Source organism: Bos taurus, chromosome 26 (assembly GCF_002263795.3).
Source record: "Bos taurus isolate L1 Dominette 01449 registration number 42190680 breed Hereford chromosome 26, ARS-UCD2.0, whole genome shotgun sequence".
NCBI classification, from domain to species: domain Eukaryota; kingdom Metazoa; phylum Chordata; class Mammalia; order Artiodactyla; family Bovidae; genus Bos; species Bos taurus.
The window spans coordinates 32,637,441-32,653,727 of NC_037353.1; positions in this window are offsets into that span (position 1 = coordinate 32,637,441).

The window sequence follows — 16,287 nt, forward strand, 5'->3', positions numbered from 1 at the left end:
ATGTGAAACGTCATGTATGAAACGAGATTCCAGTCCAGGTTCAATGCACGATGCTGGATGCTTGGGGCTGGTGCACTGGGACGACCCAGAGGGATGGTGTAGAGAGGGAGGAGGGAGGAGGGTTCAGGATGGGGAACACATGTATACTAATTAAATAATTTTCTATTAAAAAAAATAAAAGATCTAGAGGTATATTTTCTTGCACAGGAACCAAGCTGTGTCTTAGAAGGAGATTAGTCATGACTGGTACCAGGGGCCCAGGAAGTGGGGTGAGAAGCACCTCTCTGCTAGACGCACAAGGCCCTGGGCACACAGGGTGCCTTTCACCGCCTGATGTCAGACTTGCTTCTCTGTGCCCTCAGCATTCAACCCCTCATGCTTCCCAGGCCTGTAGGATTTTCTGGTCATGTCTGGGCAGATCTTTCTCTCTGCGTCTGCTGAAACCTGGAAGAGTGAGATTCGCCAATATTACCACCAACTAACAGAATAAACACCAATCTGGTGTTCCTTTACTTTGAAGCATCCAAGTCCATGAAATAAATGATTTCTCTACTTGCTGCTCAAATTCTGCACAGCCAGTGAAGCACAGCCTGGGTCTCAGAGAGCAAACAGCCTGGACCTGGAAACAGCCCCCATCCCCACCCCCTGCCCACTGGGACCTGGGGCAGACTTCCTTTCAAAGATAAGAGCTACCCCTCTCTCTCTCTCCTTCCATTTTTCTAGAACCAGAAGAAAAAGCCCTGAAAACCCTCCACCCACCTATTCATATTTCCTCTCCTTCCCAGAGGAACAAAGAGATTGAAGTTCTCTGCAGCTCTTCCACAACAACCTGAGCCTGACTGTAAATCCTCCATATGAATAATGACTGACCTCTGTTACCACTTATTCTGCACAAGACACTGGGCTGGGAGCTTCAAGCATTGCTGCAAGGGAACAGTTTTATACCCATTTTTCAGTCAAAGGAACAGGGAACAAAAAACCAAGCAACACGTCTGTAATTACTTCCCTAACATATCGATTAGGTATTGCAGAGTTACAAAACTTCCCAAAACTTCCTGAAAATTCAAGCCTGGCTCAGGTATGCATTTCCCCCTTCTTGTCTGTGAGCCTTCTGCTTGAGTGCGTGCTCAGTCACTCAGTCATATCTGACTCTTTGTGATCCCATGGCCTATAGCCTGCCAGGCTCCTCTGTCCATGGTGTTTTCCAGGCAAGAATACTGGAGTGAGTTGCCATTTCTTTCTCCAGGGGATCTTCCCAGGTCAGGGATCCAGCCCACGTCTCCTGAGTCTCCTGCATTGGCAGGCCAGTTCTTTACCACTGAACCACCTGGAAAACCCCTCTTCTCTTGTCATCACCTGTGGACTGATGTTTTTCCATGTTTCTGGGACTCCTGATTCTGGCTGTTGGCTAAGGTACCCCTGTTGTCTGCCACATGGCCCTTCCTGCTCTAGCAGGTTAGCTCCGGCCTGTGCACGGGGCAGAAGCAGTGTTTCAAGTAAAAGTGAAGCATGAAACGACTCTCAGCCTAAGGCATAGCCTTGGAATTGACCCAGTATCATTTTCCCTGCATTCTGTTGACAGGAGCTGGTCACAGGGCTACCTCAGATTTACAGAATAGGCAAACAGAATCTACCCCTTAATGGGAGGAGCAAAGAGACACTGCAAAGGGCATGGATTTGAGGGAGCTATTAATCTTCCACAGTTAAAATTGATGAAACCAGATTGGTACCTGGGCAGCATGGATTCAGGTCCTAAACTCTACTCACTACACCCTCCAATAACTGCTCACACTCCCAGATACCCAGATATCCTAGTTATGATTTGAGCTCCCCACGTGTACTCCTTCCAAGTTAAACTTCCTAGATATTATGCAAACATATGTTCAGTGACATCTCTATAAGCAATAATTTATACCTTAGTCAGCCATTCCAAAAACTGGAGTTAACAGAAGGCAGAAATATGTAAATCTTTTTAAAGCCAATCTCAATTCTACCCAACTAAACGTTGCCACTGCTGAAACCTCGGGCACCGACGATATCATAAACAACATCCACAGGATTATGTGCTGTGATAAAACTAAGTGCTAAGAAATAAAGAGTCCATTTACATAGAACTGCAAGAGAAATCATCAACTTGTGAAGGGTTTTCAGAACAGCAGCTTCCCTCTCATTGAGAGCAGAGAGTTCACCTAAAATGAAGAAGTCAGTCCCCAGACGGACAGCTCAGGACCCAGACTGTAATTTCCAAGTGAGCTGTTACCCAAAACTCCATCATGTAAGGACAGTTTGATGTCCTTGAACTCCCAGTCCAAACACACTTCATTTTTCTTCAAATTACCTCCAAACAATTACATTTGTATTGCACTCATGTCCTGTAATCCAAACTCTTGTTCCTCCAAATTGTCTGCAATAAGAAACATGACTAACTCCTTCCCTGTGAGAATTTTTTTTTTTTTTTTGCAGGGGGACAGGGGGATGTGTGTGTTGACATCTTTTAAGCAGATTCTTAGGAACTGAACTTGTTACACAGTCTGTCAGTCTACTTGGAATGTGTGAGGAAATCTTACTGCCTGGAACTCACTGAGAAGCCCTGCACCCACCCTCATGGCCCCAAGAGGTCCAGATGGAGGTGATGCTCTTTGCTGAGTGGCTCCGAGACTTATCCACATTTTCAAGGTAGAGGGAAATTGTGCTTGGAGCAAAAACATCAAGATCATCTTTCTCACATCTTCCTTCTCTTTCTCCCAAATAAAAATATTAAGAAGATACCAAGGGATTTATCTCATTGAGAGAGAGAGACTGAAAATGAGAACCCCTCTTGGCAGCCAAAAGAATTCAAATGTATTTCGGTAATAAGGGATTTGAGCTTGCTGGTGCCATAGGCATTGTGCCTGATCTAAATACTCTCTCCAGAGAGTAAAGACAAATATTGTATATTAATGCATATATACAGAATCTAGAAAGATAGTACTGACGATCCTACTTGCAGGGCAGCAAAGGACACAGACATTTTGGGCACAGTGGGGAAAGGAGAGGGTGGGATGATATGATAGAATAGCATTAAAACATATACATTACCATATATAAAACAGATTGCCAGTGGGCATTCGATGTATGATGCAGGGAACCCAAAGCCAGTGCTCTGGGACCACCTAGAGGGGTGGGATGAGAGGAAGGTGGGAGGGGGGTTTAAGAGGGAGGGGACATATGTGTACCTAATGCCAATTCATGTTGATGCATGGCAAAAACCATCACAATATTATAAAGTAACTATCCTCTAATTAAAAAAAAATTTAAGAGAGAAAAAAAATGATTGTTTAAATTATAAAACAATAACAAAAGCAATGACATTAAAAGAAAATAAATAAATAAATGCTCTCTTCATTCCTTCTCTGTTTCAGGCTGGTGTGTGTCCCCAGTTTCACAGACCCACCTCGCCTTTTTACAGACTGCTGGTCCATCCCACCGAATTTAGACTGCCCCACACACCTACTCCCCTGACCCTTCAATACTTGACACTCCCCGAGGTTTGCTGGGTGAGCTGCCCCGAGGACGGGCTGAGGGCTCCACGCTCACCCATGGCTCAGGTGAGTGCCTCCCAAATGCAGAGCATCATCACCATCCCGAGGGAGCCCCTCCCAAGTTTCAGACTCCAGTCCTGACTCATCAGATTCCCCAAGGGAGAGGGTTGGGCATGTCTACTTCGAGAAGGTTCTTCTCAGGACTTCCCAGTTGGTCCAGGGGTTAAGGCTCTGAGCTTCCACTGCAGAGAGCATGGGTTCAATTCCTAGTCGGGGAACTAAGATCCCACATGCCATGCGGTGTGACCAAAAAACAAACAACAGAAGGCTCTCCTCATCATTTTGATGATCAGCCAGGTTTAGAAACAACCAGAAAATCTTTGAGGAACCAGATATTGCCAAAAAGACACAAAATAGAGACTCTGATTTGGAAGGGCTCTGGGGGCCACATCACACACCCAGACTTCATCAGGAGGACCCTGTGTGTGTGTGTGTGTGTGTGTGTGTGTGTGTGTGTGTGTTGTGGGCAGGGGGAAAATCAGGAGAAGCCTCCCTGAGGAAATAGTGGTTGGGCTGAGATATGCAGGATGCACAGGAGTTCACTGGAGCAAGAAAAGTGAAAAGTATATTCATGGCAAAGGAAAGAAGGCAAAGGTCATGGAAGCAGGAGGTGATACATACAAGGGGCTGAGATGTGGACAGAGGAAATAAGGATGACATCAGAAGAGGCTGCAGAGGGACTTCCCTGGTGGCCCAGTGTCTAAGACTCTGAGCTCCCAATGCAGGGGGCCCAGGTTCAATACCTGGTCAGGAAACTAATCCCTACATGCAGCAACGAAAGATCCCACATGTGGCAACTAAGACCCAGGGCAGTCAAATAAATGAATAATTTTTTAAAAAAGAAGAAGAAGAAGCTGGAGAGGGGATGTAGAGTGGAGATCTACAGGGTGAATCTTTCTCTTAACAGCAATGGAAAATCATTCAAGTCTTTTAAACTGGAGCTGGGGATCATGAAGGATTGAGACCTCTCCTTGTCCAGTGGCTCCCAACCTGGTTCACACATAAGAAAAACACTGGGGGAGACCTTTAAAAATAAACATCTTCAGACTCCGCCCCAGATCAAATGAATCAGAATTTCTAGGGGTGTTTCCCAGAGATCAGTCATTTTTTATAAGGCTGAGGAACAGTGTTTTAAGCTGTCACAAACCCCACATTCCTATATAGCTCTATAATCCATCACTTAGTTCATTAATATATGCCTGAGGATGACTAAAGATGAACTTACCCAGAGGCAGCTAGTACCTTCCATGGATGGAGAAGCGATTCCAGGCTAAGTTTTAGGGTCAGGAAGATGGCTTCATTAGCAGAGGGCCTTGCTCTAGTCTACCAGCCTATTATAGGTACAATTCTAATTCTTGTCTTTACAAAACTACTAACAACATTACAGCCTCTAGAATAGAGTTAATCCCATGAGTTTGGAAATCTGCAAATGCCAAGGAACTGCTGTATTTAGAAGACGCAAATGTTAAGGTAGAAATCAGATTCACATGATGCAGGAAAGCAATGGTTAAAGTGGAAAAAAGAAAAGTTGAACTGAATAGCAGACTTGCTGATCATGCGGAGAGACGTTAGGTTTTTAAGTAATTTCAAGGGGAGTAGGGATGGAATTCGTTTCTGAAGTTTGGAGTTTCGATGTTGCCTGGAATTACAAATAATTTATGAAGTTACGAGAGATCCTTTAATTGAGTGCGCCCAGGCAAAGGGAGCGGTCTTCCGCTGACTTACCCCCTTAGGGTACAAAGTAGGAGCTAAACCACAGTGAACGTGACAGAGATCATTTCACATCACAGTAAAACCTATTCTAAGCACCAACAATAAATAGGCTATATTTTGAGCAAATAAAGGCAAGCAGAGACATGGGAAGGTTTTCAACACAACGTATTAGACCAAACAGTACAGCTAACTCAATTAAACAAAACTACTTCCATGTGGTCAGCTTTATCCCAGCAGATAATTCATTTGCTCCAGTTCACCATGCACACAGAGCAGTGGATATTAGAGACACCTGGGAACTACAGCACGTCCCAGTGGAGTTCATGACCTTGACCCCTGGTCAATGCCACTAGCGAAATGAGTAGGAGGTGACCTATAATTCCTTTTTGCTGTTGTTCAGTCACTCAGTCATGTCTGACCCTTCGTGACCCCACGGACAGCAGCACGCCAGGCTTCCCTGTCCTCCACCATCTCCCAGAGCTTGTTCAAACTCACATCCATTGAGTCAGTTATGCCATCCAGCCATCTCATCCTCTGTCGTCCCCTTCTCCTCCTGCCCTCAGTCTTTCCCAGCATCAGGGTCCAAATTGCTTTGCTGTGGCTTGTATAAGGACAGTGGGAGAGGGGCAAAAGAAAACAATGCATCTAGCTTCTTGGGTCAAACTCAGGCCCAAGTACCTCCAACTTGTAACACAAGAGTCCAAAATAGACCAAGAATCTTTTCAGAAGCTTCCAATTGGGGATGCTTTCAAAGTATGATGCTTAGGTAACAGTCTATGATTCTACAACAACAAATATCTAAGATTAAGGGAAATTTAGAGCAGTGTGCAAGGTAGTAACAGAGACACAGGCATAGACGACAGACTCGTGGACACGGCAGAGGAAGGAGAGGGTGCGATGAACTGAGAGAGGAGCGCTGACGTATATACACTTCCATGTGTAAAGCAGATGGCTAGCGGGAAGCTGCCTGATGGGCTAGGAAGCTCAGCCCAGTGCTCTGCGGTGACCTAGAGGGGTGGGATGGGGGTCAGGGTGGGCGGGAGGCTCGAGAGGAAGGGGATATACGTACACATATGACTGCTTCATGTTGTGTATGTCAGAAACTAACACAACATTGTAAAGCAGTTATTCTCCAATTTTAAAAAATGGTAATAGAGCAAAGAAGAGAACGCAGGCAACCAAGATACTAAGAAACTGAAACATTTTGACCAAAAGACAGGCTGATTCTTGTTTTTTTTAATTCTGATTGTTTGTAAAATAAAACAATAAGAACTCTGGGAACCCTTTAGTAACCCACTGATCTATACCCTTACAAGCCAAATTCCTCTAATGATATAAATTTCACTACCCATCACAACCCATCTTTTTTTTTTTTTCCAACAACACACATGAAAGTTAAAAAGGGTCAAATCACTATCAGGATCACAAACTATGATATCACAAATTAAACAGAATTTTCTCCAGATAAGGAAAAAAATAATAAGTATTTCATAAGAAGTGCTTTATTTTTTTTTATCAATCGATTGATTAATAGTGAGCCATACATAAGGGGCTTCTCTGGTGGCTCAAACAGTTAAGAATCTGCCTGCAATGCCGGAGACCAGGGTTCAATTCCTGGGTCGGGAAGACATCCTGGCGGAGGGCATGGCAACCCACTTCAGTATTCTTAGCTGGAGAATCCCCATAGACTGTAGCCTGTCAGGCTCCAGGGTTGCCAAGAATCACACATGACAGCAACTGACACTTCCACACTTTCACACTTCTCATACACAAGGAATTTTGGATTTATAAGATGAATTGTGACTTCCAGCATTAATGAAAACTCCATTTAATTATGGATTCCCATAGGATGTATATTTGCACTTTTGCTTTACTTTAATACACGTTCCTCTCAAGTGAAGGATAAATGCAGATGACATTTACAAAAGGCACACACTGTAATTTCCAGACAATGAGGCATTTTGCCTTTTTGGATTAAATTTATAGCTCCATCAGAAAATGACGAGGTGGTAGGGTCTTTTTGTTTACATTGTCTTTACAGCTGAATGCAGCAGGTAACAGGTGATGTTTCCTGGAAGGAACCCCATTTCCAACCAAAGAGGCCAATATCCCTTGTATTTGGGCAAGTTTTTGCTTTGGATGAGAACAATTATCCCAACAAACAGCAAATCAATTGACAAACTTCAAGCTCATACACTCTGTATTTCTTAACCAAGCAACTTAATTTTTGAAAGGTTTGGTTCTTTGTATATATACAGTTTCATCATTTGAGAAATGTCCTAATACATCAGAAAGAAAGCAAAGTGAATGCCTGACATGCCAGGCTGAGAAATGGAGAATCAGAGAGCACACAGGGCTTACTGTGCTTTCATCTTCCTCTTTGTCTGGAGGCCCAGATCTACTGTTGATCACACCATCGATGAACTGCAACTAATTGATTTCTTAAGACCCTGCTGATACATGACAGGAAGCTATGAGATTATTCCCACCTTCCCTTACAACTTTATTTCCATGCACTCCTTAAACAGTGACTAAAACTGTACTGTTTAAGGTCTGTTCTTTCCCCGGCACCATTCTAGGAACTCAGGAAACAAAATCAACTTGTTTTCATCAGATCTGGTCTAATTGTGGGTTTGCAGGCATAAACAAGGACACTCGAAGGAATTACCTTTCTAGGGCAGGGTTTGCTCAGAATATCTTAGGGCTTCATAGTAGAGGAAACATTTTTTGAAGGCTTTCCAGTTGCCAGGAACTTTACATGGATTGTTTCATTTAACCCAGAAGTGAGCAGGGCACGAATAATCTCCACATTTTAAAGAGGGAGAAACTGAGATCTAGAGAGTTTCAGAAAGCTACTCTGGGTTACACAGAGAATAAACGATGACACCAACGTGTGGACTGGAATTATCTGCCTCCAAACCCTCCTCTCTTGATTTCCCTGCAACAGAATCCTGCAAAGCAGAAGTGGTGAGTCTCATCTTGAATGAGGTTTGAAAGAAGAAAGCAGGAAAGGCTTCATGGAGGAGGTGACTCTTGAGCCAAGTCTAAAAGATGAGGGTGTACACTGGTAGGCAGACCCAGGAGAGGGCAGCATGAATAAGACAGAGGTGCAAACATCTTAGCCCTCAGGGAAGTTTCAGGGCAAGGACTGGAGAGGTGGCAAGCCACGCACTGGAGACATCCACGGGGCCAGACACGGGGTGGAGAACATTAAATCCCAGCTAAGGAGCACAGACTTGGCCCACAAGCAGTGGGAAGCCACCCAAGGGTTTTAGGCAGGTACATTAACGTGGTCATATCAGCGTTTTAGAATTATCTGGTGACACAGTGGAAGATGCATTAGAGGGATATCAGATGGAAGGCAAGAAGATCAGGGAAGAAATCATCACATTAGTATGGGATAAAATCACTAATACAGCAGCACTGGGAACAGAGAAGAGAGGATAAATTCAATAAATAGAGTTGCGGTGAAGAGGCATGTGATTGACTAGCCCTAGGAAGAAAGAGAGAGAGAGGGAGGTGGTTTGGAAGCCACTCAGATTTCCTACCCAGGGAACTGAGTGATGCCATTTACCAGGTCAGAGACGGTAGGAGACTCAGCTGGTAATGCAGAGCCGTGAGATAATGAGCTCATATGGGGATATTTTAAATACCAGATTTCTATGGACCTTCTAAGCAGAGACATATCCAGTAGGCTGATGGATATGGGGTCAGAATGCCTTACAACAAGCACACATCAAAACAATAAGGGTAATAAGCACTGGAAAAGGACACTGTGGGTTCCCTAGAGGACCAGTATGGACGGTGGGGTGTCCTACAGAACTCTGAAACCTCAGAGGCCGCAGAGGGAGCATTCTCTGTTTTCACCACAGGAGGGCAGCACAGAGTCCCCACCTCACTGGAGACCATTCACTCTTCCGCGTCTTGGCTGCATTCGGGCCCTAACTGTTGACACAGGACACCAGCGTTCCACCTAAATAAAGATGGTTCCCAAGGAAGCCCTATCCATTTGCCCTTCCCGCCTTGAGCAGGGAGGCAGGCTGGGACAAGCAGTTTTCCTTTCAATATATTAGTCCTGATCGCCTGAGCCCTGATGACAGGTAAGGTGAACTAATTTCTCCTCTGTCTAAACACATCACCTAAAGTGTTCGAGACGTGGTTTATGGAGGTTTCATGTGGGTATTCAGTCATCAATAATTCCACATGCCCCTGAAGAGTTTTCCCTTAAAGCGCTTTACAGTTTATGATTGGTCATTTGATTAACATCTAACTTACTATTTCTGCCAGGGTCTCCCTTGCTATTTATGTCACACACTGCGTCCTCCTAGTTAACATTTACCCTTCAAGAAATATTAAATGCTTACCGTGTACCAAAGGATTAGTTGGCTGAGACGCAGTTCCTAACATAACGTTATTTAGTCACTCAGTTTGCATATTAAAAAGCAGAGGCATGACTTTGCCAACAAAGGTCCGTCTAGTCAAAGCTATGGTTTTTCCTGTGGTCATGTATGCATGTGAGAGTTGAACTATAAGAAGGCTGAGCGCCAAAGAACTGATGCTTTTGAACTGTGGTGTTGGAGAAGACTCTTGAGAGTCCCTTGGACTGCGAGGAGATCCAGCCAGTCCATCCTGAAGGAAATCAGTCCTGAATATTCATTGGAAGGACTGATGCTGAAGCTGAAACTCCAATCCTTTGGCCCCCTGATGCGAAGAACTAACTCATTAGAAAAGACCCTGATGCTGGGAAGGATTGAAGGCAGGAGGAGAAGGGAACAACAGAGGATGAGATGGTTGGATGACATCACCAACTCAGTGGACATGAGTTTGAGTCAGCTCTGGGAGTTGGTGATGGACAGGGAGGCCTGGCGTGCTGCAGTCCATGGGGTCACAAAAAGAGTCGGACATGACTGAGTGACTGAACTGAACTGTGTTGAACTCTTCGCAACCCTGTAGACTATAGCCTGCCAGCCTCCTCTGTCCATGGGATTTCCCAGACAGGAATACTGGAGTGGGTTGCCATTTCCTTCTCCCCGCCAACTGTGGCTCCAGTATTGTCCTCTTGGTCAGCTAAGCACATTGACTCTGACTCTATTGAAAAGAAGCTCCCTCTGGTCCCCTGGCACTAGCCTCCAAATTGCCCCTCTAGGTCTGATCCTGACACTAAAATCACTACAGCAGAGCCCAGGGAGAAAGGTGCCCCCATAAGTCATCACACTAGAGATTAATAAAACACTTTGTATTTCTCTTATAAATGATAACATTGTTGATTCTTTTTTTTTTTATCATTGTTGATTCTTAAGTAAGAGATAAATTGGACTTTAAGAGTCTCATTTGTCCTCTTTCATTCTGAGCTGTGATATGCCTCCCCAATTCTTCATAATCAAAAGGCTCTGTCTGTTTCTCACAGCAGACACAGCCTCATGGACTGACCCATCAAAGTTAAGATTTACATATTTGTTCTTGAAATTGAGGATTTTAATCTTGCTGCTCAATGACAAGAATTGTCATGAATTAATATAAAGAATTACAAGCCTAACACATGATCAGACGTGATTAGCTTGAGAGAAACAAAAGGACATTGTACCATTATTATTTATGAAGTAACTTAACACTGAATTTTTTTCTTCAGCTAACTTCTACAGTCATTTCTCTATATAGATAGATAGACACATGAGTGCTAAGTCACTTCAGTCATATCCAACTCTTTGTGACCCTATGGACCACAGCCCCCCAGGCTCCTCTATCCATGGGATTCTTCAGCCAAGAATACTGGAGTGGGTTGCCATTCCCTACTCCAGGGGATCTTCCTAACCCAAGGATGGAACCTGCATCTCTTACATCTCCTGCATTGGCAGGTGAGTTCTTTACCACTAGCACGAGCTGGGAAGACCAGAGTGAGAGATGCATGCCTTTTTATATAGAGAGAGATACAGATCCATTTTACTGAGATATAATTTACATACCATACAGTTCACTCATTTAAAATATGCAATTCAATCATCACCACTATCTAATTTCAGAATGTTTCCATCACCCCCAAAAGAAACCCCATCTATAAAGCAGTCATTCCCCATTCCCCCCAGCCACTGGAAACCACTAATCTGCTTTTTGTCCCTGTGGATTTGCTTATTCTGGAAATTTTATAGAAATGAAATTACATGATATGTGGCCTTTTTGACTAGCTTCTTTCACTTAGCATATTTTTAAGGTTCATCCCTGATGTACCATATATCAGTACATTGGTCCTTTTTAATGCTAAGTAATATTCACTTACTCCTTGGAAGAAAAGTTATGACCAACCTAGATAGCATATTGAAAAGCAGAGACATTACTTTACCAACAAAGATCCGTCTAGTCAAGGCTATGGTTTTTCCTGTGGTCATGTATGGATGTGAGAGTTGGACTGTGAAGAAGGTTGAGCGCCGAAGAATTGATGCTTTTGAACTGTGGTGTTGGAGAAGACTCTTGAGAGTCCCTTGGACTGCAAGGAGATCCAACCAGTCCATCCTAAAGGAGATCAGCCCTGGGATTTCTTTGGAAGGAATGATGCTGAAGCTGAAACTCCAGTACTTTGCCCACCTCATGCGAAAAGTTGACTCACTGGAAAAGATTCTGATGCTAGGAGGCATTGGGGGCAGGAGGAGAAGGGGACGACAGAGGATGAGATGGCTGGATGGCATCACCGACTCGATGGACGTGAGTTTGAGTGAACTCCGGGAGTTGGTGATGGACAGGGAGGCCTGGCGTGCTGCGATTCATGGGGTCGCAAAGAGTCGGACACGACTGAGTGACTGAACTGAACTGAACTGAATATTCTGTTGTATGGATAGACCAGATTTCATTTATCCATTCATAGCTGATGGACACGTGGATTGTTTTCACTTCTTGATGATTACGAGTAAGTTGCTGTGAACATTCATGGTCGAGTATTAATATCTGCATGGATATGTCTTCATTTCTCTTTAATGTACACCTAGGAATGGAATTTCTTGTCCTCACAGTAACTCTGTGTTTAACATACTGAGGAACAGAAGGCTATTTTCCAAATCACTGCACCATTTTAAATTCCCACCAGAAGTCTGAGAGATCTACTTTCTCCACCTCTTTGCCCACACTTATTACCATCATCTGTTAGATTATGGCCATCCTAGTGAGTGTCAAGTGGGAGTCCATGGTTTTGATTTGCATTTTCCAAATGACTAATGACAGGCTTTCCTGGTGGCTCAGCTGTAAAGAATCCACCTGCAATGCAGGAGATGTGGGTTCGATCCCTGGGTCAGGAAGATCCCCTGGAGGAGGGCATGGCAACCCACTTCAGTATTCTTGCCTGGAGAATCCCCATGGACAGAGGAGTCTGGGGGGCCACAGTCCATAGGGTCACAAAGAGTCGGACACTGAAGCTCAGTCGGACTGAAGCGACTGAGCACACACACGTGCAATGACTAATGATGTCTGTAATAATTCTGGAATATGAATTAGACCTTTTCCCTCTACACTGACATGAAAAGCTATCTTCTGAAAACATAAGCAACCATATAAGGCCACAGGATCTATAACATCCTTAGAACATCAGTAGAAGCTGGGAGTGCCATCAATGATTTTGGGGAGCAGAGGGAACATGCAGTGAAGTTGTAGGTAGACAGTGTTCCTGTTCTTAGGCTTCCAGGGGGAGGGGATGAAGAATCCACCAACCTCCAACAAATGGGGGGGCTCCGTCTGAGGCTGCACTGAGCAACATCACCTCTGTCTGCTCCAGTCGTGTCCTCCGTGCATGCTCGAATGAGGCAAAAGTCAGACCCCAGTAAGAGGAGTGGGGGTTGGGGGCAGAACAGCATGTGGTTTGCTGACTGGCCTCAGGGAAGACCTGGCTTGGAGTTTGGGAGAGGTTTGTACAAAACGCTGCAGGACCTTGTTTCAATCCTGTAGACCAAAGATAGGATCATAAGAAGATAGTCCAGGGTTGTAAAACCCGAAGTGCGGCTGGACCGAAGCTTTCAATCAGAAACTTCTTAAACTGGCAGACCAGCTGTCACCACAGCTGTGATCAAGGCCAGCAAACAAACTAAATGTGCCCGCACCCACCTCCCCACCCCTCTTCTATCTGGTGGCCTCGCCGCAGGCTGGCAAGGCTCCTCTGTTCTGAGGTTTGTGTGAATCAGCTTGTGCTACAAGAAACCGTGAGAGCCACTGGACTGGGCATCAGAAGACTTAGAAGAGACACAAAGAACTGGACTCCCTTGAAGAAGCTCACACATCAAAAACAGAAAGTGGGGGAGGAAGAGAGAGGGAAAGAAAAAAAAAAGGAAAGGAGGGAGGGAAGGATGGAGAAGGGAGGAAGAGAAGAAGGAAAAGAAACATGTTTTATGTTCACCTGTATGATTTCATGTGGTATTTATCAGTAATGTATAACTTTTTTTTTTAATCAAAAGTCACCAGTTAGGATGTGACTCTCAATGAAATCAAATCGCTAGTCCAAGTTTATGACAGAAAGGGAAATTTGGGGGCAGGAATTGTTTGTGTGGAGCCCACATGATCAGTGGTTGTAGATCATTGCTCAACATGGAGCATAAAAGATCAAGCTGCCCACGTGAATCCATCAGACCCCCATGAGGCTTCTCTCCCCTTCAGGCCATGTGGGTCAGATGAGCCTGATCTAAACCCCCAGTGCAGGGAAAGCCTAGAACCTACGACTGGCCAGTAAGATAACAACTGGGGACCTCAGCTAGAACCAGTGACAAAGAGAAGGCATCTCTTTCTACCGGACTTGAAGCGAGACACCCTTGGGGACCATTCTGTGGGAAAATCTGCCTATGAGAGTGGCCAGCAGAAGAGAGTGATGTCAAAGGGCAAAGAGACACAAAGCACTATTGACATTTGAACTTTTGGTTACACCTGTGCCGGAAATGAATTACCTCTGGAACTTTCCATTAAGTGAATGAATGACCCTCCCCATCCACATATATACACATTTTTGTTTGTTTTCTGTTTTTATTTTTCAATTAAATCAGTTTAAATTGAGTTTCTGTTACTTGCCAACAAACATCCCAATGAACACCCAACTCAGAATTGTTTTATGTTCAGCAATCAGCATTGGACCTTCTTTAGCCCCAGGGCCTCTGTTTGGACCCACCTGCTTGTCCCTGGACCACACTCTCTTTCCATACAGACAAGGAAAATCCCTGTCATGTTTCCCTACAGAGGCCAACAGTCTTCACCACCAGCTTGCTCTTAGTGACGCCCCCTCCCCGGTCTTCACCACCATCTGTAAGCTGACCCACCCACAGCAAGGACCCGCTCCACTCACCCCCGTGCTGCTCTAACACCATCTGCTCAAATGCATCCTCAGCTCCAAGACAACAAGCCTGCACACGGCTCGTGCCTTGGCAGCATCTCAAAGGCTTTCCCAGCTAAGCAGTGCCCTGGGGTCAGGCTCATCTCCTGGTCCACTCCTCCTCGCTTTTCCTCTTTCCAGTCCACGTATAAACGAAGGGATTTTTAGCTACTATAGCAACCTGCTCATTATCAGATGCAATAACCATTCTAAATGATGCTCACTTGTTGCCTACTTGCTAATCTGTAGGGAATAAAGCCAGGCACCGTGAGAATCCTCACACCACCATCCAACCCCAGTCCCTATGATCCCACTGGAGTCACAGAGAACTTTACCTAAATCCTCGAAGTGGAGAAGACAGATATATACAGATGTCCCGAATCCCACTCGGTGTCCTCTTGCATGTCATCTCTCCCTCCCCCGCTGCGTCTATTCACTCCCCAACACTCCAAAACCTTTCAAACAGGCAGGAACATGGACAAAAGGAAGTGGCTGATCACACACCCTGGACGGGTCTTTATCCCTATGCTGGTGTATCTCAGTTCCCAGTCAGAACGGCACTGTTCCAAAAGCATCCTTTAACTTTTATTATGCTGTGATTTCACCTAAAAATCCTATCTCCCTGGTTTTTGAGCAAGCTGTTGTTTAGTCTCTAAATCATGTCCAACTCTTTTGTGACTCCATGGACTGTGGCCCACCAGGCCCCTCTGTCCATGGGATTCTCCCAGCAAGAATACTGGAGTGGGCTGTCATTTCCCTCTCCAGGGGATCTTCCCAGCCCAGGGCATTGGCCCGCGGATTCTTTACCGCTGAGCCACCTGGGAAGCATTTGGATAGACTGAGGCCTGCTGTTCAGGAAATGGAGAGACACATGCACACAGACGCAGCACGGTGGTTAACAGTGTGGTCTCCGGAGTCGGACTGTCTGAGTTTAAATCCTAGGTCAACCATTTGGACACACTACACAACTTTCTTCTTTAATAGAGATAATGATAGAAGCCACACCATTAGGTTGCTGGGAAGGTCAACAGTGATAATGTACACAAAGAATGCAGCACAGCACGCAGCCTAGAGAAAGTGTTGGAAGGACATTCACTATGGAGATGCTGACCCTCCGGTTGATGAAGGAGCTTGTTGGGTCCTAGAGCTCACAATGTCCAGATGCTCTCCGTGTCCAGTTGTCTCCAAATGTGTGCCTGTAGCTCTCAAGTAGAAGTACTGTCTAGGGCGGTAGTTCTCAATCTGGGTCAATTTCACCACCATAGGTCAATTGACAGCATCTGGGGACATTTTTAATTGTACCAGTTGGGAGGGGTGTTTCCACCAGCATCTAGTGGTAGAGGCCAAAGATGCTGCTGACTGCTCTACAGGACAGACTCCCCCAGCTAAGAATCACCAGCCTGAATGTCAATAGTACTGAGATTACATAACTCTGCTCTATGGCTACATTTCTTGAAGTTTGGTTCTCTGGTGACCTGCATCAGAATTAGTTTAGAGTACAGGCTAGAAATGCATATTTTAGGGACTTCCCTGGTGGTTCAGTGGCTAGGACTCTGTGCTCCCAATGCAGAGGGCCCAGGCCCTGTCCCTGGCTGGGGAACTAGATCCCACATGCTGCAGCTAAGAGAAAAGAGTTCACATTAAGCGTCAAGAGCTAAGAGT